Consider the following 27,874-nt stretch of genomic DNA (forward strand, 5'->3'; position numbering starts at 1 on the left):
AACTTGGTGACACTCAAATTTAAAATATCAGAAAGTAGAGAGGGGCCAGGCAAAGGAGACTTAGAAGGATACATTAGTGAAGTAGGAGAAAAACCAAGGGGGTCTTGGAAACCAGAGACAATGATTGATTCAAGGAAGCGGTAATTGATTCTGCCGAATGCTGGGAGAGGTTGAATAAACTGAAGACTGTGCCCGGCCATTGATTTTGTGAGTGACAATGTTGTCATTTACCTTGATAAGAACAATTTTAGTGGAAAGCCTGACTGAAGACCGTAGAGAATGGGATGTGAGGAAGTGAAAACAGACACTAATTTTTTATGTTATCTTTTGCCGCAGGTTCTTAGAAACAGTGGATATGATAGTTAAGAGAACAGGCGCTGCAGTCTTAGACCTCAGCTGTTATTCTGACTGTGCCATCTGTTAGTAAGTTACCTAACCTTTCTAGCCAGCGTCCTCACCTACACAGTAGAGATAGTAGTACAGACCATTTCAAAAAGTTGTTGTCAGAGTTAAATGAGAAACGTGCGTCAAGTTTTGTCAGCCCATAATAAGTGCTCAATAAATAGCACCATCACTCAGCAAAATATTGGTATAGCTTCAAGCCTCTACATAGTTCATTATGTCTGAGAGTAATTGTTGGTTGAGGTGGTAATTCTGATAGAATATTTATAAAGTTATTATCTATGACAACATAACGTTATGATTATGCTACAATGCAAAAGTTATAATGAATCATGTATATTAGTTTTTCATGGAATGATGGTGGAATAGCCAGGTAGCAGGGAAAAATGGACAGGGAAGAAATGGCTCCTTAGGGGATTTTAGGGGCTACATATAGGTGGAAGGCACTGAGAAGACTTGGAGACTAGGCCAATCATTTCAGATAATATGTGGATAACCCACTTTAGAGGTATAGAAGGTAACCATTGATCTTGTAGTTATTACCTGTTCTTTGTTTACATCAGACTTTTCTTATCAGTTTCGAAGCACATGTCTTCCTCCACCCCTTACCCCCAATTATGTTTCTCACCTCTGCTCCTACAGTACCTACTATTAAGTATGGTCATGAAAGAGGGAATCTCATCCATGTGTATTCCAGACTCTCTAGTAAGATGCTCAGAGGAAAAACTAAACAAGGAGGCAATAGACTGTATGTGAGCAATTTAAGTTGGCCACAGAGTTTTTCTCTGGAAACATGGAGCCAAGAATATCTCTCATGTCTAAACCTGTGAATCCTGCAACATTACAGCATCACCTTGTCCCACAGAGGATTACTTTCTGTGGCTCTCAAGGAATGCTGACTGCATACCATGAAGACAGCAGTTTATGATAGGGAGAAGCTCATCTGATAGAGACCTCAAAGTGGCCAAATACTAGGTTATACTGACTTAGAGCAAGAGTTGGCACTGGAACATTCAAGACAGAGATACCTGTCTTCCTGCTTGGCACACTGTGACTTAGTAGCTATAAGTGTATAGTTACATACAAAAGTTCATTTTTTTAATGAGTTTTGTGGTGGGTGTTTGTTTGAAAAGGGTGAGAAAAGCCAATTTGGTCTCACAGTGGATAGTAGACATGTTGTAAATAATGCTTTCTTGGGCTGATGAATTCATTTGAGTAATGGTGGAAGTAAAGCAGAGGGAAGCTAGTGGGCTGGACCCTTCATTCTCTGATAGAAAGCGCATCTCTGGTAGAGAGACATTAGGTGTCTCTAGGGCTTTTTCCCCTTCATGGGCTGGTAGGCTAGAAGACTCCTTAGCACAGTACAATTAACATCTTAAAAGGCAGTTTAGGGAGAAGGCGTGGCAGAAATTCATTTGTCAAAGGAAATTCAGTAGGAATGAGAACCATGTGGGGGTACATACTATAAACTAGGCACTATATTTTCTTGATATTCTCCATCTAGTCTTGTGATGTAAGTCTTAATATACCCATTTTACAGATAAAACAATCCATGTTACAGTAACTTAGAGGCAAAACAGGGTTTAAACACAATTCTGTTGAATTCCAAAACTTATGATTTTTTTATCCTTTCTTCCAAAGGCCATAGTAAATCAATCTGCTCTCATTGTTCATCTGCCTCTAACAGTTTAATGTGAAATAAAATACTGCTTGGGATCAGATGATATATATAAGAGTGTGGGCTTTGAAACTAAGTTGCCTGGAGTCCATTAGAGCTCTGCCACTTGACAGATGTGTGAATCTGGATGGATTAGTCAACCTCCTTGAATCTCAGCTTCCTCTCTGCAATATGTTGCTCATGATAGTACTTACCTCACAGGGACATTTTGAAGATTAAATGAGTCAATATATGCTAAGCCCTTAGAATAGTGCATGGCACCTAAAACGTGTTCAATAGATATTGGCTATTATTGTCCAAAACGTGTTTTCCAGTGCTGATATTCGATGAACCTAAAAAGGTTATACTGACCTTCTCAGGGAGGAAACAAAAAGCTCAGGCACTGCTCTCCATGAAGCCTGCCTAGTAACGAATTTCGGTCAACAGTACTGTCTGTGATTTCCAGTTTTCTCATTTTCTGGGCTTTCATGCCCCAGAGGCAACACGGTAGCATAGAAAGACACTACACTTTGCCATCAAAAGACCTGGGTTTGGGTTCAAGCTGAAATCACACTATGTGTGACGTGGGCAAGTCACTTTATCTTTCTGGCCAGAGGCTCCTTATCTGCACAGTAAGCAGGTTGGACTCTCTAATCTCTAGGACTCCTTGCCTTCCCTAAATTTAGTGAATACCAAAGTCACTTAGCCTCTCTGATCTCTGGTGCTCATCTGTACTGTCGGACTCCTAATACCTTCTCTAGTCACTGAGATACTCACTGAGAGTGAAAGTGTTTGGTAGACTGTGACAGGCTATGCAAATACAGGAGTTGATCCTTACAGAACTATTATAAGCATGAACCCTGAGTAATACACCTTGCTGTATGTGCTTGGGCTTTTTCCACATTTTGTGGTCTTTGCCTACCCCTCACTGAGTTGGGTGGATCCACCTTGACAAGGTGTAGGGGAACACGAGCAGAGGATGGGGGTGCGGTACTGATGGTGGGAAAGCATCTTATTGGTTAATAGTGGTACATCCCAAACACCAATTACTGTCACTGCTCCTAAGGCTGATATATTTATCAGGATGAGTTATAAGGAAATATATGTACCCAGTGAGCAAGAATGCTGCATGGTCACCCCCTGTGATGTAAAATATGAGAGTCTAGGAGGGGCTGTTTTATAATTCATCAGGTTCCGCTAGTGAGTTCTATCGGAGTCTTAGTTATAAAGGCAAGTGTGGACCGGACAGCAGACAGGAGAACCTGGCACCAAGGAGACGGAGAAGCTGCCTTTGGTGCCTCCTGCCTCCTCCCTGCTTTGTTCCAATAATTTTGTGCTCGGTAAGTTCCCTGGCTTTGCAGCTAATCGTTGTTGAATAAGCTTGGCAAACGTACCCGTAGTTTGGAATATGCACTTGCTGTCAGAAGTGTGTGTCAGTGTTTGGGCTCCTGACAAATTCCACAATTTCCTTTTAATGAGCAAAATAGCTTAAAAGATGAAACAAAACCCGACGAATCAATTATTCACCTTGATCCTTGGAAGGTTGCTTTCTTTGGTTGCTAAAGTTTCTCAGGTTTCATTCTGTCAGTTTCATTTGTTGGGTGAGCTTTGAAAAGAACAAGTCTCTTTGTCACGAAATTGTTTTTCTTAGCTGCCAAAAGAAGGTATGTGCAGGGTGGTTTGTCCATCCCCACCCCCCTAATTCACTCTCCTCAGCAATCGGCAAATCTTAAAACAGACCGTTTGCCTGGTAACCAGCTCCAACCGAGCTGAACCTGTGCAAGGCAAGATTCAAATTGCAATCTTTTGTCTGAACAGAACTAAGGGGCTGTGAATAATTGGCATTGTGGCGATTATTGTGAAACTCAGTATGGTGGTAGTCCTGCGTTTTGCCGGGATCGGATCAGAATCCGATGAGATTTGTGTTTGGCGTGCCTGTTGATGATGTGGGAGAGGGAGTGAAAGAAAAGACTGGATCGTTATGGAAAGAGCTGTACGATGTATCCGCAGGACAGACAAATGCAGACGGCATGACTGTTGTGTTTGCATGACTTGTGGCTGGCTGTTTTCTCTACTTTCGTATCCCCGTTAACAATTACCTGAAGCTGCATTTTGGTCTCATCTGGGTGTGCTCCAGGTCTTTGCTCCAGGTCCTAGATCCAGGCAGGATGCGTGCTAACTCCTGGTCAGCTAACTATAGGAAGTCATTTGCTCTTCAGAAGGAAAGAGAAGTGAAAGCTGTATCTTCTCGGACTCTGCTGTGTTGTTTTTCCTCTGTACAAATCTCATGGAAACCAACAGCTTGACGTACTTTTTTTTGCAATAGCAGATTTAACTGTGGTGTCATATGGCATATTATATATGGAGAGGAGTAGCAAGGACATTTTTTTCAAGTGTTTCAACTGTGTCTGCCTTGTTGATATTTGCTTTATTTCACTGGCAAGTAGCTACTGTCTTCTGAACCCGTAACTGTGTGTCCAAAATGTTTACCTGTACACTGTTGTAATTTCTCTTTACATATGGAATCTGTAGATTTGACAGATGTCCTCTTTATCCTCAAAGAAAGCAACTCATTTTAGCATCTCTTTGAAAAAAAAAAAACAGTATGCATTTTTTTCACCAAAGACTTAGCTTACTCTTTGCTTTTTTTGCATAAATATTTTGGTTATCGGCACCACCACACTTGCAATAAAGTTATTTCTCCTTTCTTAGTATACTTTCTGATTACACCAAAAACTTGGCATATTTGGAATATGGAATATATATTTTTTCAGGGACGCTTTTTGTGCATGCTTCTTTTGTCCATAAATAGCTTTTCCATATTTTCCATTTCTCTGAATAAGTTCTGCTTAAAGAGCAGAGGAGTGATGTATTGTGGTTGGCACTTAGGGGTGTGTAACCTGAGACTTGGTTTCTAATCCACAAGCAGCTGCTGCACAAGGGGTCTGTGAAATGTCTTCTGTTTGGCTCAAAGCTTCTGGATAGAGCAATAATGATTAAGATAGGAAATTCAGCAAATCATTGCAGATACAAATGAGTATCTGTGTTTGATGATCCAACCAGCCCGTGACATTTTGTAAAGCTTTAGGGCACACAGCTGAAGGGTCCTAAAAGTGTTAATATATCTTAATGCCAAGAACAATGTAGTTGTAAAGTACCTTTGAGCTGCACTGTACATTAAATTTTGGAAAATTACGTGCCAGACTCCACGGTTTATTTTGCAGCAGGATCTGGGTTTTGATTCAGTGTGGTTTTATAGGGAAATAAACCTATGTACCAATCTCAACAAACTGAGTTTCTTCTCATATGGTGGTGGTTTTTCCATCTTCTCCACCCACCCGTGATGAGCTCTATTTATAGCAACAAAAGAAAATTTAGTATGAGTTATTCCCAATTAAATTTACAGCAAGACAAATATAAACTGTGACAGGAGCCCTCTTACAGGGCACATACACACAAAACCATGTCTCTCAAAACAGGATTAAAAGCTAAAGAGGCAAATGTTAATTTTGCCTACGTGACACATATAATTTCCTTTGAGAGGGTAGGGAAGATGGGAAAAAGAACAAGTTTAAAGGAGTTGTTCAAAGACCTGGCTCAGCAAGGTGTAAATGGAAAGGGCAGGGGTTTTGTGTCCCCGACCAAGTATTATTGTCTGTACCTCACACTCTTTTATCTGTAAAACGGAGGAGGGGTAAGTTAGGAGAATTAAACCAAATTGATGATGTAGGTAAAGCAAATAGCACAAAGCTACATCCAATGAAAGGCAGTCATTATTGTAAATTGTATTTTGTAGAATATATTAACTCATTTTGATAGATGTTGATTTTGAAAGAAATATGCATGGTGAACAGGAAGATTATACAATTCTTCTAATTAACAAGATATACTTCTTATAACTAGATCATTTTTTATTTTTGTTTTTAGTTTGGAAACCTAGTAAATACAGGGTTATTACCTTTCTGTTCACTTTTAACTAATTCCTAAAATAGCATTCAAAGTCCTTACATAATTATTTAAAGAAGACATTTCATTTCAAATAGAGAACATGGAAATAAACTGATGCCAAATAATATATCATAGTTTTCTACATTGTTTGCCAAATAACAGCTAGGCCATAATTCCAGCCCTGACGTTGCATTAAAATACCTGACAATACTAATAAATACCGTTTATGATGTCCCAGGCACTGTGCTAAATGTTTTACATGCATTTTCTTATTTAATCCTCATCACTATCCTCCCAGGTAGATCCTATTTTGCTTCCCATCATCAAATGAGGAACCAAGATTAAAGAAAATGTTGTTTAAATATACTACTAATGTAAATTGACATACAGCAGTGCTAGGAGTTAAGCCCACGCCTGTCTGATTCCAGGATCTACACTGTGACCAACATGTTAGAAGTATCCAATAGGGTTTGCCCAGCTCTTCACAGTTTCATTTTGGGATCTTGGCCCCATATCTGCTTTGATTCCTCTCCTCATATGTTTAATCCCTATCAGAGTTTAGGGAATATTTTTAAAATGAAGTTGGGGATGTATTGCTCTCACTTTTGGTCTATGCCAGTTACAAGCACATTTTCCTGAGCCATCTCTCCTCTTCTTACCAAAGTATAAAATTTAGTATAAAAAAAGAAACATAAAAAGGTGATTAATCTACCAAATTCAAGGCAAGCTCTGAAAGCTACCCTAAGTCAGTACCACCTTTTGAACTGAGCAAACTTCCCCGTTTCTCTGGCTTTAGAGGAGACTGTTGGCCTAAGAGGATGGGCTCCCTTAGCTCCTGTTCTCTCTCCCTTCTGTATCACATTCAGGGCAAACAGGAACCCAGAATTTTTCCTCCAGACAATCCTAAGCTTACTTTCAATAGCTGTATGATGTGCCTCCCCAACCACTTGCCCCCGAGTCTGAGGAGAAACCAAGAGGCTTCTGTTTACATGAGAATAGGAAGTAGGGCAAGGGATGGGATGCTGTTGATTACTGCTTGCACTCATGAGCTATGAAAGGCCTTTTATGGTGCAGGAAGAAACTGAACAAGAAGAGCTAGCCCAGGACTGGGGGCCTGTTTGTCTTCTTGTTCTGGGTCCCAAAAATATGAGTCAGCCCTACCTTGAGTTACAGAACATTTACTTATATTTCAGAGTAGTAAACGAAAATTCCAGTGGGTTGGTTTTGTAGGGCTTTTGTCTGTTTTTGCTTTTGACTTTTTCCCCCCATGAACCAAAAAGAAATCATTTGGAGAAGAAAGCTATGAAGATCTCAGCTTCAAGGGAAGACGGCTTTTCTAGTTCAGAGGCATAGTCTTATTTTGGAAAACAATTTTAGGATTAGCTGGATTAAAACGGTCTGCCGTTTGTCTTTTAGGGCACTTGAAAACAGTTGCTTGGAGAGACCCTGCCTAATTTCAGGTGTTGTTTTCTTATCTCTAGTTTTAAATTGCAATTGTTACACTTAAGGCTAAGGACTAATAGAAGGCTGCCTGAAGGATCCAAGTGGAACTCTCCCTCACAGGGGAGGTTTCTCCTGCAGGAAGAGTCAAGTCAAAGCAGAGATGGCTATCAATGGCTTTGTGTGGCTTTACGCCATTACTGCAGCCCCTTCTGTCTAATGTACCATTCTCCCAATAGTTTCTTCGTATCTTACGTCATATTGGAGACAAAGACCCTCCTAAGGAGAATTAACAGCCAGGAGTTATAAGCAACCAATCTTTGTAATTATTAAGAACTTTGAGGTTTTGGGAATTTTGTTTTTGTTTTTTAATGTTGTAAAAGCTATTATGCAATTAACATGAGTGATTTTTGCTTTCATTTTTGTTCCTTTTAGTCTTATTTTCACAAAGTAGTTTCTAGGTGGAAAGGCAGAATGCATTGTTGGAAGTATTCCCCACTACTAGATTTTGCAACCTTGCTTTACTTCGCTATAAAACAGGTATAGCAATTTCTGTCTCACAAGGCAGTTGGGAAGATATAAATGAGATAACTTTATTTCCCAGTATTAGCTATGCTCTTATCCAAATGAAAGGATCTGGCACAGTAAATACTTAGTACATAGTATGCCTACATTAGCTATTTACCCAATCTGAAAATACAGCAGTTAAATTTATGACTCTGTGAAGACCAATAGGTGCCATATTTATTTTGCCTAGAAGAGTTGGTAGGAGGGATGGTGCAGAAAGCAAAAGCAGACAAAGCATGTCTTTGTGGTAGTATCTCCATTTTATTTTTACTTTTTTATGTTTTATGATTTGAACTTTTGTAATAAACATGAATCATTCATATAATTATGAGAAAAGGGAAAACACACTTTTAGGAAATTGAATTAGGGGAGGAAATATCTGTTAGTAAGTTGTGAGCATCTAACTCTGAAAGAGTCAAGTCAAATATTTTTTTTAAAAAATGCAGAATACTTGGGAAAACCAAGTGTTTTAGTCCAAATGATCCAGATTAACTTGCTTTGTATAGTTGTTTTCTAGTTCATTTTTCTACTATTAATTTATTAAGCATAGACTATGTGCCAAGTGCTCTGCTGGGTGATGAGATTGCAAAGATGAAATATGTGAATCCTTTAACTCAAGGAGTTTATAATCTAAGAGACGTGGATAAATGAGCTCATAGTTGCAAGTGTGATTCCTGCTCAGCCATGACAGTAACAAATAAGGCTGCTTTCCATTGCAAGTAGCAGAAACCATCACCCAAACTGACTTACTGAATAAAAGGAAGGTATGCTCATATTGGTGATTGTAATTAAAAGTACAGCAGTAAAAATCAGCTTCAAGATGTCTGATCCTGTAGCTCACAATGTTGTCAAGAAATCCATTTTGGTTCTGCTACACTGCCTGTCTTTGTGTTCGCTTTATGCCAAGACTAATTGCCCTCATGGCCCCAAGACAGTTGCCAGTGGGTTCTGGACAACTTGTTTTCATAGCCACATCTGGCTAGAAAGAGACTCTGGCAATGATCCCTAGAATTCACTTTGAAGAGACTGGTTTAAATCCACCCATGAACATGAGACCAAATCTCCAGCCCCATCTAAAGCTTAGACAGGATAAAGACAGTCTCCCTAGGACGTCTCCCCAGGACATTATGAGTCTTTAACTGAAATTTGGCAGTAGATGCTGTTAGGATGGGATGGTAGTGGGGAAGCATGCTGGAAAAGCATGCTGGAAAAGAATCCTTCCCCACTACCATCCATAACTTGTGAAATGTACAATACATAATGTACAAATGTCTGCTAGAGTTAGTACATAACATAATGGAATGAAGGCCAAGCATATGATGGTGCATGTCCTTAAACTGGCTTCCAGGAAGAGTAGGAATTTGCTCCGGGAGAAGAAGGAGGAAAAGGCTTTGAGGCAGAAGAAAAATGTTCTTTGCAGTCACAAAAGCTAATGAAGTAATTATTCAGCTCTCTGCCTATCTTTACATTGGTACTATTGCAAAAATCACAAGACAGCCAGAAGCCATGTGCTCAACAGACCAACAAATAGAAAACCTAAAGTATCAGTCACACCCAAACTTGCTGTTGAATAATGGCCATTGAATTCTAAGCTATACCACAATCAAATGTTCTGATTCTTTACAATGTGGATGCAGATTGGGAATCAATCGATGTGAACTTTAAAATTTATGTTACCAGGCTCAAGAATTACAGTATTTTGAACAAAGTCGTCATCATCATCTTGTTCTTCTCCTTTTTCGCTTCTGATTAAACCTTCTCAGAGAAGATTAATGACTTATACAATGCCTCGAGTTTATTTGGATTTTGATACCATGATGTTTGTGATGCTAAAAAATGTGATAAGACAACTAAGGGCACATTTTGATGCATGTGTTTGCTAATTGTATGGTGTCTATCACTTTGGGAATGAGACATAACAGAGTAAAATATTTGTTAACAAAATACTAATGCTTCAAAGAAAAATAAGACTTAACTCTGGTTTCTGTATAATTCCAAGCTTATATAATTTATAAGTTCTTCAGCATTTGGCAAAACTCATCATTTCTTTCCACTGAGGAAGTAGACTGTTTTATTAAGATTGTACTTACCAGGCTTGGTAATAGTTTTCCATTAAAATTCCTGACTCCAAATTTAATTAACTACATTTTGAATTGTTTTTCCAGTTTTGCAGCATAGAAAAGGAAGAGACAAGACTATAATTTATTTTCAGTCAAAAGCGTGTGTGCTCATACAGTTCACAGTTTTCTGGCATCCAAATGCAATGATAAAATATTTGTTTTCAGTCATGAAGCTTGTCTTGGTGCTGTGAGTCTACCTACCTGGTGGATGTGCTCCTAAATATTCATTTGTCTATCCAGCTTCTTTCCAAAGAACAGACAATAATAGCAATAAACAGAATCAAAGTATATTTCCTCTTGCCATTTGCTTCTAGTGTAGTAAATCTGTTCAGAAAACCTGCATCGGGCATGGGTAAGTAGTCCCAGCCCAGCTGTGTCAGTGAGGAGGCTGAGACTTCTGTTTTAAAGCAGAAAACACCCTTGAGTCAGAGAAGGGTGCAGTGATCAGGTAGAAAATGCTTCCCAGGGCACTGGCTACTTCCTCTTCAGATTAGACAGCTCTTCAGTGCCAAGGAGGAAGCAATTAAAAATAGTGGAAGGGTGACAGATAATGTTTATTTAAAAGCACACATGTCGCCGGGCACAGTGGCTCACGCCTGTAATCCCAGCACTTTGGGAAACTGAGGCTGGCAGATCATGAGGTCAAGAGATCGAGACCATCCTGGCCAACATGGTGAAATCCCGTCGCTACTAAAAATGCAAAAATTAGCTGGGCGTAGTGGTGAGTGCCTGTAGTCCCAGCTACTCTGGAGACTGAGGCAGGAGAATCGCTTGAACCTGGGAGGCAGAGGTTACAGTGAGCAGAGATTGCGCCACTGCACTCCAGCCTGGCGACAGAGCTAGACTCCATCTAATAAAAAAAACACATATGTCATGTAAGCATTAAATGGTGCCGTTATCCCATGGCATAACTTCACTTCCCCATAGCACAAACCAGATAAAATCTATGTCTTGTTTTGTGGCTTCCTTGCACAAACAGAGAAGCTGTTCCTTGGATGAATTTCTTACCTCATCATTAAGTGTATTGAGTTCCTGACAATAGAGAATGCCAAAGAAGTATCAGAGATGCCACCACTAATACTCTGGCTGCAGGCGGCGCTTTTGCTTCTTAAAATATTGAAATATATTTTTGTTAGTAAATAGCTTCTACCCTGGGCCCTCTGAGTTCTCCTTTGCCAACTGCTTCAAACTGGAACCCCTGAATCCTTTCCCTAGGACTCTCACACATCTCTACCATTGAGCAACTAAAGCATTAATGCCTGGCACAGCTGGTTGTAAATATTTTGACATCACTTCTATGTAACACTCATCTTACTTTTAAAGAACTTATGGCTACAATTAGGAAGAATAAGAGACACAGAAACAATGTGTAACTAAGTGTTAAGATGTTTAAGGCAGCCCTGTATGATTTTTTCAAAGTGGTAGAGGAGATATTACTTGCGGTTGTCTGGAAAGACAGTTCAGGGATTTGGATAGGACAGAGGTAAAGGAGTAAATGACAATGGCAGAGTGTAGAACTGTTAAAATTCATTTATTTAATTATAACAACATTCTCCATTTGTTTACTGCTGCTGTGTGCAAAGCACTTAATACATGTTATCTCATTTACTTCTTACAGTAGCACTATGAAAATAGAGGAGAAAATGAGGCTTGGTCACACAGTTACAAAGTGCCAGGACAGCACATGTGATACACACCATTTCCCACAGTGTGCAAGACACTGTATTAGGTGCTGGCATGGTGAATATGAAGACGTATCTTTCTACTTGTATGGGCTAATAGCAAACCCAAGGAAATATTGGCAGCCTCTTAATTGAAGAAAAAGTGCTAATGGGCCTTCCACATTCAAGAAATCAAGAACACCATTTTAAAATATCACAGGATAATACATTATTGTCATGCTTGCTTCAGTTGCCCAGCAACATAAAGCGGAAAATGTAAGCCATAGGGTACAAAATTCATTATAATTTGATTATCTGATCTTCCAATATAAGTCTTCTCATGACCTTTTTATAACATGGGACATTCTAAAAAGCAATAAAACACACAGACAAAATGCTTAGCCTGTTGACAAAGTGTTGCTTTCCATCCTTTAAATGGCAACTGAAAGAGCAAACCTATTCATTAATGATTCCATGGCAATACAGCTTTTTTAAAAAACTCTCCTCTCTAGTTATGCCTTGCACAGCAATGAGGATGTGTTTGTCGTGACTAAAAATTATATGGAAAAATATATGTTTTTAGGCCAGAATATAGGCATTGCCTCACTTCTTACTAAAATACCTCACAGCGAGTTTCTTGAAGGCAGGGATTTGATTTCATTCATCCTTATATGCCTAGCATCTCACATGATGCCTCAGTGCAAACACACCAAACATCCTGGTTGATAAATGCCAGGGAGGATGGAGACAACATGAGACAGAAATAATGGGGAAGAATTTCTGAAGCTGAGCTTGAAGATGATACAAGAATTTACTAGATATATAGAGAAGAGTGTTGTTAGGAGTACATTGAGCAATGTTTCCAAAATAAGTAAGTATGCTCACAGAGTGCATGTGTAAGAAATTCAAGGAAAGCCTCATTGCTTCTACATTTTTTTCTCCGGGTGTTCCATTTCTCTAGATTTCTTTCCTTACTCTCCTCCCCTTTATTTGTCTTGCCCTCCACTCATTCTTTAAAACTCTGCCTTCTTCAAGAAATAATGGAGAAAGAAAAAAGCGGCATAGGGTAAACACATAACAAATTATAAACAATGAACATTTGTGTATTTCAATTCAAACAAACATAAATGATAAAACAAGTCATGACACTGATGAGACAATTGGAGATTTGTACATCAATTATATATGTAGTAACAAGTTACTGGTAATATTTGAGATGTGGTAACTCTATTGAGCTTATATTAGACACAAGCACCCTTATCTTTAGAGCTACACACTGACATATGCATGGATAAAATTATTTGCCTCAAAATAATACAGGAGAGGGATAGTGAATAGGGCTATAGATGAAACAAAAAATAAACAAACATTATTGATTGATTGATTAATTGTCTTCCTGAAAGATGTTTCTCTTCCTTTCCTCTCCACCAGTTGGGCCTTTCTTGCTGTATCTCAAATACTCTTGCTGTATCTCAAATACAGGCTTATATCTGTAACTATATTTATCTTATTATAATTATCTGTTTATGTGGATCTTATCACCAGAGGGAGCTCATTATTAAGGACAAATTTTTCTTTGTCCTTCCATTTGACCGCTCATAGGAGCGGCTCAGTAGTGTTGGATAGAAGGATGAAAAGATAAATGAATGGATATAGACTTCCAAGTTTTACATCAGGATGTGTGATTCAAGCAGTGTGGGTTCCCCCTTGATTTCCCCTACATTCATCTAATTCTTAAGAAACAAATCTCAATTTAAGTTCTATATACTGAACATCATTTGCTCATATTAGAAAGCTGCAAATGCAGCAGTCTAATTGAAACTAGATAATACACACATTTTCATTTAATATTAATAGAATATCACGTTGCAGGACCATGTTCTTAATTAGCCTTCCAAGTAGTTGGAACTTCTGGTGCGTGCTTACCACACGCTGCTAATTTTTTGTATTTTTAGTAGAAATGGGGCTTCACTGTGTTAGCCAGGAAGGCCTCAATCTCCTGACCTCGTGATATGCCCACCTCGGCCTCCCAAAGTGCTGCGATTACAGGCATGAGTCACCACGCCCGGTGAACCATCCTTCCCTCTTAAATCGATAGCTCTTCCTTTGGCTTGCCCTAATGAGGAACTCCATCATTGCAAGTGTTTGTTCTTTCATTTATTGAGTTATCTAGAAAGTATTCATTTAGTGCTTACCTTATGGTTAGCACTATTCTGGCTGCAGGGAAATACATGATCGCTTTTGATGCGTGTTTGGTCTTAAATTTTTTCCTTTGTTTTTCAAGGTTGGAAATGTTGTCTGTTCCTCTTTATTTTAGGGCATAAATACCCTTGTGGGGCCTTCAAAATGGGGCCAAAACATTGCAATCAACATGAAAATAGTTAAACTTGAAAATCATAGGCCATTATATTAAGGGTACAAATTATGCTTCGTTTTTAATTAAGTGGACCTAAGTTTGAAAAGCCAAGGGATCATTCTGTTTATAAGTGGGTTGTATTCTTTTGTGAGCCTTAATTGTGTATTGTATATCTACAATATATGTATACATTGGCATAGACATGTACATGTACACAGACATACATACATCTATATATGTATTCATAAAGATGGATTACACCTGTAAGACACAGCAGCCTAGAATGTTTCTTTATACACTTTGAGCAGACACATACTCAGCACTGATTTGCTTTTATATGTGGCCTTCTGAGTTGAAAAGTTCTTGCTAGAGGCAAGAATATTATTTTGCAGTAAATTAATAGGAATGAATAATTAGAATGAGTGTGAGTAAGAGGAGGGGTTCCTGAGGAGAAGGACCATGTCTGTTTTGCCCACTACTGTATTCCTAGGACCTAACATAACACTCTTGCCTGGCACACAGTAGTTGGGGTTCAGTGAATAAACGGATCAATTAATGTAAGTTCAGGACTGGGAAAATATTCTAATACAGCATTTTGATGGGCCAGGAAGTTCTTTGGTCATGGAATAAAGAAGAAACTTTTGCTGCCTGGAGATTTCATTAAACTCAGCAAACATTTATTGCCTTCTAAGTTTTACCAGGGACTAGCGATTTGGTGCTGAGCAAGTAACTGTTCCTGAGCTTTAGAAACTCACAGTCTAGCGTAAAGACCTATGTATAAATACGTACGTGTGTAGGGGTGAATATACATCTACATATATATATATACACACACACATATATATATATATATGTCTATATATACACACATATATACACATGTAGTTTTTCTTCAATTTTATTATAATTTGAATTACAATAATAGTGTATGAGAGCAATTATATTAGTGTTTAAAAAGTACAGAGGTAGCCCAGAGGAAGGAGTGATTACCTCTACTTAGGAGGGCTAGGAAAAACTTCTGAGAATGTCTCTGCAGTATTTTAAATAACCAAGGCTATCCCAGGTAGAACGAGCAGCCTGTACAAAAGTACAGAGATATGAAACAGCGTGATGTGTCCTCAGCCTGTTAGTTTTTTGTTCTTAAGCTATAAAATGTGTTGTCTGTGCAGAGAAGAGTGATAGGTGAGGCTGGAAAGGAAGAATCAAAAATAGATTTTCTTGGCAAATTGACAACTGGCTATTTTTAAGCATCAGTCTGAAATACCTCCATTCTACCTTGTTTCTACATAAATCTGACGCCGCTTCAGTAACCACCACATCTGTGATGCCAGACAGCCATTTCTTCCATCAACGTCAGCTTAGGTACCATCATTTTGTTTTGTTTTTTTATTTCATTTCCGTAGGAAATTGTAAAGTGACTGGCAGCCAGGGGACCATCATTTCCCTCTTCCTTTAATTTCTGCACATAATTAGTAGCAGAATCTAGACCAACTAGAAGAAAGTTAGCCACCTCTGGAGAGAACATCACTAATTTCCCTCGCATGGCTTTCTGAATTGAAAAGGAGTTTGAACAAGTTGGCTGCATTTTCAGACCACCTACCATGCTCAGACCTTTATATTCAGGTAATGAGTATTTGTGAAGCTCACATGAAATGCCTCCTTTAAGACTAAAAAACCAAAGTTCAGTCCAAACCTTGGGATTGACAGAAATAAAAACAGAATTGTTTATAAGTGAATGAGAAAATCTATTTACATCATGCCAGCTTCGTATTTACCACCCTCCAGCAATGCATGTCAATCTGAATGTCATATCCTTAGATAGCTATAGCAAGCGTAGGTAGGACAAAGTTTGCATATCACCGTTAAATGGTAATAAGTCCATTTCAAAGGGCAAATGAATGAAAAATGCACTTGAAAACTCATTGGATACACCAAGAAAAGGTTATCTAAACTTCATTGTAGACAGAAGACAAAAGCATATTTTAAGAAATTATTTCTTAAAATCTCCTTTATTCATATTTTAATATATTTCATTGTCTTGGCTTATGACTATGAATACATGCAACTTTAACTATTCAAAGGCAAACATGCCTACGGTAAGATAAAGGGGTGACCATACATCCCAGTTTGCCCGGCCAGTTCCAGAGTATGCCTAGGTTTAGAAGATCACAGACTGTAGGCAAATGGGGCTGGAATGAGAGTATGGCGTTGTTTAAGATCTGTTGGAGGGGGAATGAAAGGGTCTTCATTCTTTCTCTGTATTTAGAGGTTGGATGAGAACTAGCAAAGAAGGTCAAAGACCAGGCTTTAAATTGTGTCCCCTTCACTAACCAGCGATGTGACTTTGGGCAAGTCATGGGTCCACTCTTGGGTGTCATTTCTTTTTGGCTCATGGTGGAGTCTTGTGCTCAGCACAAGGGTCATTTTATTAGATAGTTATAATTAAGCTGTTTCTAGAGGCAACCATGTAGGGAACAAAAGTCTGGAAATCTTACTAGATAAAATGAGTTAAAGCAGTGGTCCCCAACCTTTTTGGCACCAGGAACTGGTTTCCTGGAAGATGGTTTTTCCACAAACAGGGTAGGTAAAGGGAATGATTTTGGGATTAAACTGTTCCATTTCAGATCATCAGTCATCAGGCATTAGTTAGAGTCTCACAAGAAGCAGCAACCTAGATCCCTCCATGTGTAGTTCACAATAGGCTTTGCATTCCTGTGAGAATCTAATGCAAATACTGGTCTAAGAGGAGGTATAGCTTAGGCAGCAATGCTCACTCACCCACCGCTCCCCTCCTGCTGTGTGGCCCTGTTCCCAACAGGCCATGGACAGGTACCAGTCTGCAACCAGGATTAGGGACCTCTGAGATAAACAAACCACGACTGCCTAACTTCAAGGGATAAGAACAACAAATACAATAACATTCAAATACAAGCGAGCCTTTAAGGAGATAAAGGATTATAAATATATTTTATAACACAGAGGGCAGAAGTAGATATCATGGTGGGGGAGAAATTAAAAGATTTCAGTTCTGTATAAAAAACTATTGAATAATGAGATCTATCTAGCAAAAATGGAAGGAGCTACTCTTGAAAATAATACTAGTGAAGACACGAAGCAGAGAACTTGATATTCATGTTTGTAAAAAATCACAGGGGAGGTAATAGGTCAAGTTGGAGAGGGCCTGAGAAAAATCCCCGTGGAATGTGATAATCCTTTACTTATCTTCCAATTCTTAGGCACCTTTGTAAATGTCACTTCTTTGTCTTTTTGACTCCTAACCTCTATAGCTGACAGAGAACTCCATTCTCATGCTCCTATCATAATGCATTCCCCCTTGTCTAAAAAATGTCTCGAGAATCTCCAAAGTGGTAGTAGAAATTATTCATTTTCTCTTAGGCAAAATGCCTAATGGTTGACAAGGGGCATATCTGATCTGCCTTTCTTTTCTCTAGGACACATGGAATGGTTTGAATATTTATTATTGTAGTTAAAGCAACATTTAAAAAGAAAAAAGAAAGTGGTAAGCTCTATAGTCTTGAAATTCTCTCTGATCTCTCTTCCTTTGAGTTTGCTGAACCCCTGAATCACAATATTTGTTGAATCCCCCAGGTCATCTGGTGGAGAGGGAGTACCTAAGAGAGAACCTAATCTTTAGAAAGTGTAACCGCCATTTGCACTCTGCATTGCTCTATGCTGTGGCACTGTGTTGTACTTTACTGTTTGCTGGTTTAACTCATCGCATAATGTAAAGCCCTTATAACCAGTAGCTGTGCCTTATTCACTTTTGTATCCTCATTGCCTAGCAAAAGAAGGCAACCCACACGTGGTTGAAGAATAAAAGACAGCCCATCTCTAGTCTCCTAGAATTACTCTACCAGCTTCTTCCCTGCAAGATTCCCCCTCACACCCCAGTTCTATTTTACAGTAGCTTGGTACCTCTTTCTAAGGCTTCTTCAGTCTTCTCTTTTTCAGGCTGAGTGCCAGTCATCTCTTGCAGGCATACACTTCATTTTTCACACATCTAAGGTTTCAAGGCATTCTATTTCTTTCTTTCTTCCCTAAGAATACTTTAATATTAGTTGATTAATCAAGTGCTAGATTCCTATTTATTGAGCACTTGCTATAGTTAAGTACTCTGCTAGATACCGAGGAATTTTCAGCCATGCAAAAAACATGGTCTCTGTCCTCATACTCTAGTTGAGGCTTACTCACAACATCTTCCAGGACTCAGTTAAATGCTAAGTAAATGTTAGTGCTGGCTGGATGAGCTTTCAGAAGAGGACCTTTCCAGACTGAGAGACTTGGAATCTTTACGAAGCACGTAGACTTCAGTTAGCTTTTCAAAGATAAGGTGTATCTGGATCATAAGTTAGGCACACAGACATTTTAAGGAAGTATGATGTACTCTTTAACCTTATGCTTCTTAACTCAACAAATATTCATTGAGCATGTGCTGTGTGCCAAGCATCAAGCTAGAGACTAGTACTGTGAGTTTTCTGAAGTCATGTGTGATTGGTTTTCCCCCATTTAACTGCAAACCATCTATGACCTCATTCATGCCTGTAGCTTTAACTACTACCTCCCAATGTGCAAGAGCTACCCAGCTCTACCTGTCCACCCCCAGATTCTTCCAGGAAGTCTAATCTTGACTCTCATTTAAAAAAAAAAAAGTGAGATATGACGATTCTGCGCTACCCACTCTGTGCCAGCCATTCCCACTCCTCTCCACCTAAAGGTATCAGACACCGTGAAGCTTACAGAATAGGCAGACATTTAATTCCTTGCAACTACGTAACCTCTCTTCTAAAATTCTGAGTATGGAAAACATGCTTTTAAGTATTCTTCCACACCACTCCACTGCTGCCTATTTGGGACTGGAGAGCCTTGTTGGCTGATGTGGTCCAGCCTGCAGGAAGACAACCTATGTGTCAGCAGACTCTTTCTTGGTGTTAATGAAGACAATACTATTTTCATTCACTGAATCTATAACATGAGCTAGATGTTATGCTAGATGTTTTCTGTCTACAACAGTTTATCCTTACAGTAGGCTCTGTAAGAAAACTCTCACCTTCACCATTATATAAATGAAAAAAACTGAAGTCAGAGAAACAGCTTGCACAAGATTTCAGATCTGGTAAGTAGAAGGAATCAGGATGAAAACCCAGATTGGTTTGGTTCCAAATGTGATGCTCTTTTTAATATATTACAATTAAGGCAGATTAATAGTTTTCAGTGCCTCAATCTTATTTGGAATGTAGCGATGGATTCTTATTTCTACCTGTTTGAGAATCACAATGTCCTTGACAACTGAAGCTTCCAAGGACAATCAACAGCCTTATGTCAGTACCTAGGAACTGTGAGGTATTCTTACTATTCTGAATTATAGGAGGGATCCAGGCATTAAGGTTATTAGTATTGCCAACCCACAGATGTCTTATGGCACGGGTGGCCCCCGAGTCAGAGCATGCAATCTGCAAATGAATGGCCAAGCAAAACCAGTGAACTTTCATTCATTTGTTCACTCAGTTAATAGTTGTCAAGCTTCTACTGTATGCCACACACACATTATATCTGCAGTGACACTACAGAAACAATGTATGTTTTTAACAGGGTGTCTTGCCAGGCTTAATATTTAATAAACAGCTTGTCTTGGGAATTAATGTTCTTTGCTTATGTATAGAGAGGTTTTCAGCTGCAATGGTGCTCTGGCAGGAGGAACAGTGAAAACAACTCTTAACCTCTGAGGTAAGATTTTGACAGCAACCTGGTATATTATACCCAGTGAGAGCAGTCCCTGAATGGAAAAAGCAAAAGCACGTTGGCAGTTAGACAGTCCAGGGTTCTACTCTGAGATCTGACATTTAATACTTTGCTGTATAATCTTAAATTATTTTATCTCTAGGGGCCTCAATTCCACAACTGCAAAGCAGGGATAATAATGCCCACTGAATGGGTTGTTTACTCAATTGTTTAACATATATTTATTGAACAGTAAATCAGTCATGAATAGATAGCACCTTTATTATTTTAAGAAGAAAGCAACATAATTCAGGGTAATTATGTGTTTAGAAATTGTTTGAAGAGAGATGGGAGCAGCTACTACCATATCAGGTAACCTCAGGAAGCCATTTCCTGAGCCACAGTTTCTTGCAGCCCTGAAGCTAGAGACCAGCAGTGGACTGTGGAGCCTGGGAAACCTGTAAGATACTGGAGCAGTGCTGACACCCGCAAAATCCTGCGATCCTGTGCCAGTCTGCTACTTCCCTTTAACATCCGGGAACTTAGGAAAGTTACTCTGGTTGAGAGAATCTAAACTACAATTCTACTGACAAAAGGTTCTGAGCATATAGTTCTCAGGCTTCCCACTCTTGTGATACAGTGGGAAGCACGGGGGTGGCAGAGTTAAGGAACAGTGCAGAGGACCAGTAGCAAGAGCCAGAACAAGCACCTCCTATGTGCCAGGAACGGTTCTGAGAGTACAGGGATAAATAGAGGAGACATTCTCCTCATGTGGCTCACATTTAATTGTGGGAGATACAGTGAGTTAATGTATTGATACACTCCACAGAGCCAGAAATGTAGCAGATTCCTTAGAAGTAATTGTTCCCTTTTTTAAAGTTCTCTATTGGCCCAAGAGAATATAACATTTTGCCTCTTCTCCATGAGATTTCTGACAAGGTAGATAATTCTGAGATTAGAGAGGAAAGAGCTTGGAAAGAGCTTGGGTCATGTCTTTAGGGCCAGATAGTGAGATTTCATTACAGTGCTTGCTTTTGCAGATAGAGCCACTTTCAATCTGTATTGACTCTGTAAGTCATCTGGACCAGCCTCAAAAATGTATATCCTTTCCATAGATAATTCAGGCCATCTTTGAGTTTGGGGTGAAAGCTGTTTTGAGCACTGCAGATGCCCTTGTCCTTATTCCAAGCCCTGGGCTACAGTGGGTAGACATGAGCTTTGGAGTCAAAGAAATCTGGCTGTCCTTTTAGAGTCCTAAGTGGCAAAGTACTTTCTGCTGCTGTTTCCTTCCCAAAAACATTGGTATTTAACGTAGACCATCTTTGAAGACATTTTTCCCTTTTTTTTTAAGTCAACATAATGAAGGCATTTTTCAATAGATGTGTATATTAACTCACTCCAAGTATATTAAAACACAAATGTACTAGAGACACAAACATTGCCTCTTCACAGTAGGCATGAGGCTGAGAGATAAACATGTCAGGACATGTGTTAATGTTGTCATTTACATGAATGATTCATTTACTCTGTCCTGATGCTTTGCCAATCACCTTCATATCTGCTCCCAGTGGGAGGTCACTATGTCTTGATCTCTGTCTTGAGTCAGAAGTATAAGGTGTAGCTGATTTACTTAACCCCAGCATTGAAGCAGCCCTGCAGTGCCCTGCAGTGCCCTGGGGTAAAAGCTGTCTTGAGCACTGCAGTTACCCTTGTCCTTAGTCAAGCCATGGGTCACGGTGGGTGGAAATGAGCTTTGTTTGGCATCATACAAATCTGGCTCTCCTATTAGAGTTGTAAGGGGCAAAGTACTTCTTTTCTGCTGCCGTTTTCCAACCAAAAAAAAATTTGATATTATAAAATCTAACTTACTGTAGTATCATGAGGATTAAATGAGATAAAATATATATTATCTGACCCATAGTAGGTGCTCCACAAATGTTAATTTCTTTACCCACTAATAATATATTGTTCTAGATATTTCCTTTGTTGTTATTTCCATTTATTTTTTATTTGATCTGAAAAATGATAGGATAGTAGATGCTTACAGTCTTTTACATGGGCATCCTATGGATAGTTTGTCTCCATAACAACTGTATAAGTAGTTACTATGAATAGTTATTTGAATAATAATTATATTCTCATATAATAGATCCTGAATTTAAGCATGAGAGGTTGAATAACTTATCCAGGGTCATTGCACTAACTCAGAGTTATAGGTGGAATGGAAATGGAAATACTCTTACCTCACAGCCAGCACATCGCCCACAGCACAGGTGGTCTCCCACTAACCTCGTGTAAAGCAGAAGAAGTGATATATTTGGTGACTGAATTTTCTGTCACTACAATCAGTGCAAAGGGCATCATGCTGATTGGAATCTTAAAGACACATCTTTGTTGTAAAGTAATATCAGTCTGCAGGGCGGTTGTTCACAAAACTTAGCATCATCTCCAACACCAAGCAGGTGCTTGATATAGGACCTGCTTATGTTACCAAGGTGAAGTATTACATCACATGTGCTTCTGGTAGAAAATCGCTATAGATAAGTGTCCTAAACACTGTTAAAGAAACATGGGACCATCTATGAAAATATATGTGCACAACACCCCTCGAGGTGGCAGCTACTGGACTCTGGCTGATAGTGGCCACGCAGGAAGGGGGTTCAGTGGCATCAAACTTTTCACTTTTTGGGTAGTCACCAATATGGATTTTGTTGTAACATTTTAAATTTTTAAATGTTAACCCTTGATTCATATTTCTGAAAACACTGTGAAATAAAGGGAAACATAATTGTGGATCACATATGATTGGCAATCTGCTGATTTATAACCTCTTTCATAGCAACTCTGTCACAGAATCTGAACCATGTTATTACATGTTATTGTTTCTGTGTATTCTTCCCACTGGGCTAAGAGCTCCTAAGAGCTATGTTACATCTTGTTTTTCAAAAATAAGACACACAATAAAAAAAAAAAAAAAAAAAAACTATGCTTTTGCTTTTGCACACTTTCTTTTTCTAAAAGTATGACCCTCTTTTTGCCCACCAGAACAATCTTTTTGTGTCTTAGTCTTCTTGGCTATACAACATTTATTCGTAAATAATATACAACATTTATCTGTAAAGTTTTAGTCATCAGAAGTCAACAATGCTTGAGAAGACATTCCAGTCTGGGATAGAACCTCCAATTTAGGATTCAGCAAATAATAGCATTGAGATAGACACTCTGAGGGCCACAAAATAATGACATGATCCCTTAAACACTTTATAATCAAATGGGCTACATTTTAGAAACAATTCCATAACAATACAATTTATTATAAGATCAATACAATATGATACAATACAGTTTAGTGTGGGATCACATATGCAAATGGGAATTCAGGAAGATGTGTTCTTGTAATGTGTGGATGAAAGGACAGGCTCTGGAGCCAGACTGTCTCCTACCAAATCCCAGCTCAGCTGCTTATTTATTTAGCATTTCTGCTTTCCAGCTTCCTTGTCTATGTCATGACGGTAATCCCTACCCCACAGCATTGCACGCAAAGAAAGACAGAGCCCCATTGACATGCCAGACTGCAAGATTAAGATTGTAAGAAAAATCCAAACCTATTGGCCTGCCAGGCGAGTAGCCCTGTAGCACCTGGGGGAAATAATGACCCAGATCAAAGATTCAGGAGTAGAGTAAAGAAGGGTAAAGGAGTAAGCAAAAGGAGATAGAGTACAAGTGTATGCTTTATGTGTGAACAGAGAAGATTATTTGGACTCCTGCAGATTCTCTAGTTTGGGTGTGGTCCAAGGATGCGTTCTCACTCTGTTTTATTAAGTATTAACTATTCCCTGTGTGCCTTGGTTTCTTTATTTGTAAAATGGGATAATAGTACCTACTTTATACACTTATTAAATGAGTTAACACAGGTAAAGTTCTTAGAACAGTTGATGACAAAAGTAAATGCTTAAAACGTGTTGGCCATTATAATGACTGTTACCCCACAATCATTCCTATGTTCCTTATGTGTATCATAAACTACGACAGGCACTGAGATATGGAAGTACAGAATATTATGAGCAGCCACGGCAATAAAAGACAGTAGGTGAGAGTACCATATCTGGACAGGAGAACTTGGTTTCAGATCTGGGATTCTTCATTTTGTTTCCAGCTGTGTAACCTGGAGCAAATGTCTACTTCTGTAAACTGGGCATTGCTAATACACACGACTGGATTGCTGGGAGAACAGCTGAGACACACTGCTATGTATGGCGTTCAGGATAGCTCCTGACACAGTGTAAGTGCTCGACATTAGAAAAAGTGAGGAAAACACTAGAGAAGTAATAAAACTTCTTTAAGGTGCTTAAAATGCAATAAACTGAGGAGTATATGCAATTCCAGAGCTTTCCAAAAGATAAGCTATTCTTCCAAGTTCTTTGCTATATTTCTCAAGCAACGTTTTCAAGTAGTAGAGCAAATTGTGGATAGGAAGGCAGGTCATGCTGGGCAAAAGTGAATTTGACTAAGCTAAAAGCACTTATTGTTTCAGGCATGCAAATTCATTGCAAATCAAATGGAAGTCAAAGGGTGTCAGTTAAAACCGCAAAATATACTTTAGCTACTAAGTATAACTGTTTATTATCATTATCATTCTGTGAAGCTAAGAACAGACTTAACCTTTGATCTGTTTGCTGACAGTTGGATATAATCAACATAATTATGGTTAGTTGGACCGATCATTTTTGCAAGAATTTTTCTTATCTGTAATATAGATTATTACAGCAAAGAAGCACCTTTTAGAAATAATGAAGTCTTTATGCATTTGTCTCCATCCTTCTTAAGAAAATGGGAACATAAAAATATAATTTTTCAGAAAGCTTATTAGATATAGAAAGCATCCAGTTTAAAATCTCGAGGGACTTCATTATAATCAAATAAGCAGGAAACATGATGAAGCTGGACCAAAATTAAAAGATAGTAATAGAAATAACTAATATTGTGGGGCACTTCTTGCTAAGTGTTTTCCAGAACTTAGCTCTGGTATGTCCATAACCATGCAGTCAAGGCTGGTATGGCTATTACCCTTACTCCACAGAGGTCAGGTAGCTTGCCCAAGGTCACGCAGCAAAGCCATGACTTCCTGCCTCTGCAGCCATATCTTCTTTGGTATATGTGTTCATGAAGAAATCTGAGTTTACTTTTTTATAGGCAACTATTGGTGTTCTCTTGGCCCAATGTCTCTGGGAGCAAGAAGATTGTTAAGTCTAGGCAATATATAAAAGCATGGACTACTCGTAAACAATGGTATAACAAAGGCAATGTTAACTGATAATAATAACAATTGTGTGAGCTTGGGGAAAATGTTAGTGGCAGCAGTGGGATTAGAACCAAGATCTCTTAGCTCCTAAACTGTGTACCAACTAATGGATACCAGCCTTTCATCTAAGCAGTGTCGAATACCTCACTCATGTGATTTTTCGCCTCACTCCTAGTGATGGGGTTAGTGAGCCAGGGGAATCAATTCAAGAGGCCTTTTTGTTAAGCCATCCAACTGACTCATTGTGCCAGGCACTAGGTGTATTTAATACATTTCCATTAGAGTTGTAGCAGCAGAAAATTACAGACAGAATAAGACAAATCTTAATCTAGATGTTATAATAAAGAGATACAGAAACACTGATAGGAGAGCAATTCTTGCTGACTGAAACTTTATGGAATGTTGACTAGAGGAGGTGGCATTTTCACTGGGTCTTGGATGACTGAGTAGGATTTTAGGAGGCTCTAATGGGGGTAACAAGGGCCTTGTAGGGAGAAGACTTGAAGATGTGAAAATTATAACTATTGGAGCTCCTACCTCTTGGTGAGAGTGGAAGAAAGCCAGTGGTACAAAGGGAGATGTTGGTCTCTACATCAGTGAGTGCAAAGCAAAGGGGTTGGTGACCAAAGCATCATCATCCAGTGTTGGTGTTGTGTACACTTGACCTTAGTTTCACATACTAATATTTTAATTCATTAGTGATATCTAAAGTACGACAAAATGTAGATTTGCAGATTGTGTTGGTATCAATGTGTCCCATTAGGAATCAACAGAGGGAGAGAGAAGAAATGACTTTTCCTGATGAATGAATTGGTCACATACTTGAAGAAAGGTGAGACTAAATACATTTCCACTGTGGAAGGAATTCTGACTTGGAGAACAGCAAGTTCCCTGTATCCATCCTCTACTCATTCTTCCCTCCCTCCCCCTTCCCCAAGTGTTCTACTGGGGAGGAAAAGTAGGCAGAGGAATGAATGTCAGGCTTAGGAGAAGTTCTGAGTACTACTAGGCCTTCTATCTCAACTGCAGAGGCTACGAGAGCTGGAGAGGAATCTGACCAGGACCCACCTTGGAGAGGAAATGTTGGGTGGAAAGCCCCTGAGGCTCTAAGAGAGTCCTTGTTGCCTGCCGGGATTCAACCAGGCTGGCATGATAGTACCCTGTAGTCACTTTCATTTAAGCAGACTGACATTCTTTGGAAAGTGATGTTTATCGGAATGAGATTTCGCTGGAAATGGATTCAGCAATGCCTCTTAATGAGTGTCACCCTGCTGACTGTTCAGGGTTGTGTTCTGCATGCCATCTGTTAACGTTTCTGAGTTCTCTGCAAAACCATCAAGTACTGCAAGATGTTCCCTGACCTGCGCAATCTCAGACATGTTATAGCCAGATGCACAGGGTGCTGACCAGGGTCAGCACCTTTCCTAGAAGGCTCAAGTTGCACCTGCAGAATTCCTAGTGCACAGCTTAAGCATCTTTGAGGAGATGTCAGGACTTGGATTAGCACAACTTCCCCAGAGCACTGTGATGCCAACAGCTCACTGCTGAAACAGTAAAACAGTATGTGACAGCAGTTTAGGGAAAAGAAATACATATTGGGGCAATGGAATAGGTCCTTTTGGATTTGAATTTGGAGAATCAAACTTTGGCAATAAGAATGGGAGAGGGGTTGGTAGCCCAGAGTGTATGGTTGTGGGGAGCTGTTTCCCGAGCTCTTAGTTGGCCTAAACATTCTCAATTAAAATTTCCCCTTTCTTTAAAGGAATACACTATAAATGATAAAATCAAATCTCTTCAGACTTTACTGAGAATTTATAGTATTGCTTCTTTTAAATCCACACAAACATGTCCATATACAGCTAGTGCTCGACTTACGACCCCGGTCGGGACCGCGGACTGGTCGTAACACGATTTGGTCATAAGTTGAGTAGGCTATATGTACAGTTGAAATGGTGCATGCAGAGATGGTAGTGCTGGTGGAAGCTGGTCCACACTGTCGTATGCCCAGCTGGGCAACATCTGCACTGCCAGACGCGGAGCAGTCATGGCTACCGATTGTGGTCGTAAAGTCGAATGGTCGTAAGTTGCATAGGTGGTAAGTCGATCAATACCTGTACATGTAACCTCTTAGAGTTACAGAACAATTGTGGCTGAGGTCTGGGAAGGGAATGGGATTAATCCATCTGCTCCCAAGCATGTCCCAGCTGACCCAAAATAAGCACTCTGACAAGAGTTCTCCCTGAAATTTCACCTCTTCTGAACAGGAAAGGCTGAGTAATATCACAGTGAAGCCAGTAGCAATGTCTATACCATAATGCTCATAATCTCTGCCATGATTCCAATGGATACTCTTCGAAAGGCTGAATAGGAAACTTCCATGTTTACATTTATTGTCTTTCATTCTTTTCTCCTTATACTCTTTTCTTCATTTATTCAATAAACATCTATTTATATAGGGCTGATTATGTGCTAGGCACTGAACTATGTGCTAAGATTATGTTTTTTAACAGTCATGTCCTAGTCTTTGATAATGAGGCACAGAAAAGCCACTCATTACAATTGGAGAGTAAATGGCAAGATGGGGAGAAGCACTGGACGGATGTGTGGGAACCCAGAAGGTACTTCATTTAATAAGCATCTACTTCATGCCACCTGGACATGAAGACAACAATTCATTCTCAC

At 39.2% G+C, this 27,874-nt stretch overlaps 1 protein-coding gene across 28 annotated transcripts in view; it reads left to right on the plus strand.

Moving 5' to 3' along the window:
• DLG2 (discs large MAGUK scaffold protein 2) overlaps window positions 1-27,874 on the plus strand; it is a 2,183,817-nt gene that overhangs the window by 1,960,253 nt on the left and 195,690 nt on the right. Inside the window, exon 1 of one of the 28 annotated variants that reach the window (XM_032295983.1) lies at window positions 3,006-3,399. The exons of 25 other annotated variants lie outside the window; for them this stretch is intronic. The gene's annotated coding sequence lies outside the window, so the exon portion shown is untranslated. Of the gene's footprint in view, window positions 1-3,005; window positions 3,400-3,467; window positions 3,724-27,874 lie in introns of those variants that run through there. 2 more of the 28 variants (XM_032295985.1, XM_032295984.1) reach the window with 2 other exon arrangements.

The sequence above is a fragment of the Sapajus apella genome, unplaced genomic scaffold (assembly GCF_009761245.1).
Source record: "Sapajus apella isolate SASKATOON/1434 unplaced genomic scaffold, GSC_monkey_1.0 scaffold34, whole genome shotgun sequence".
NCBI lineage: Eukaryota > Metazoa > Chordata > Mammalia > Primates > Cebidae > Sapajus > Sapajus apella.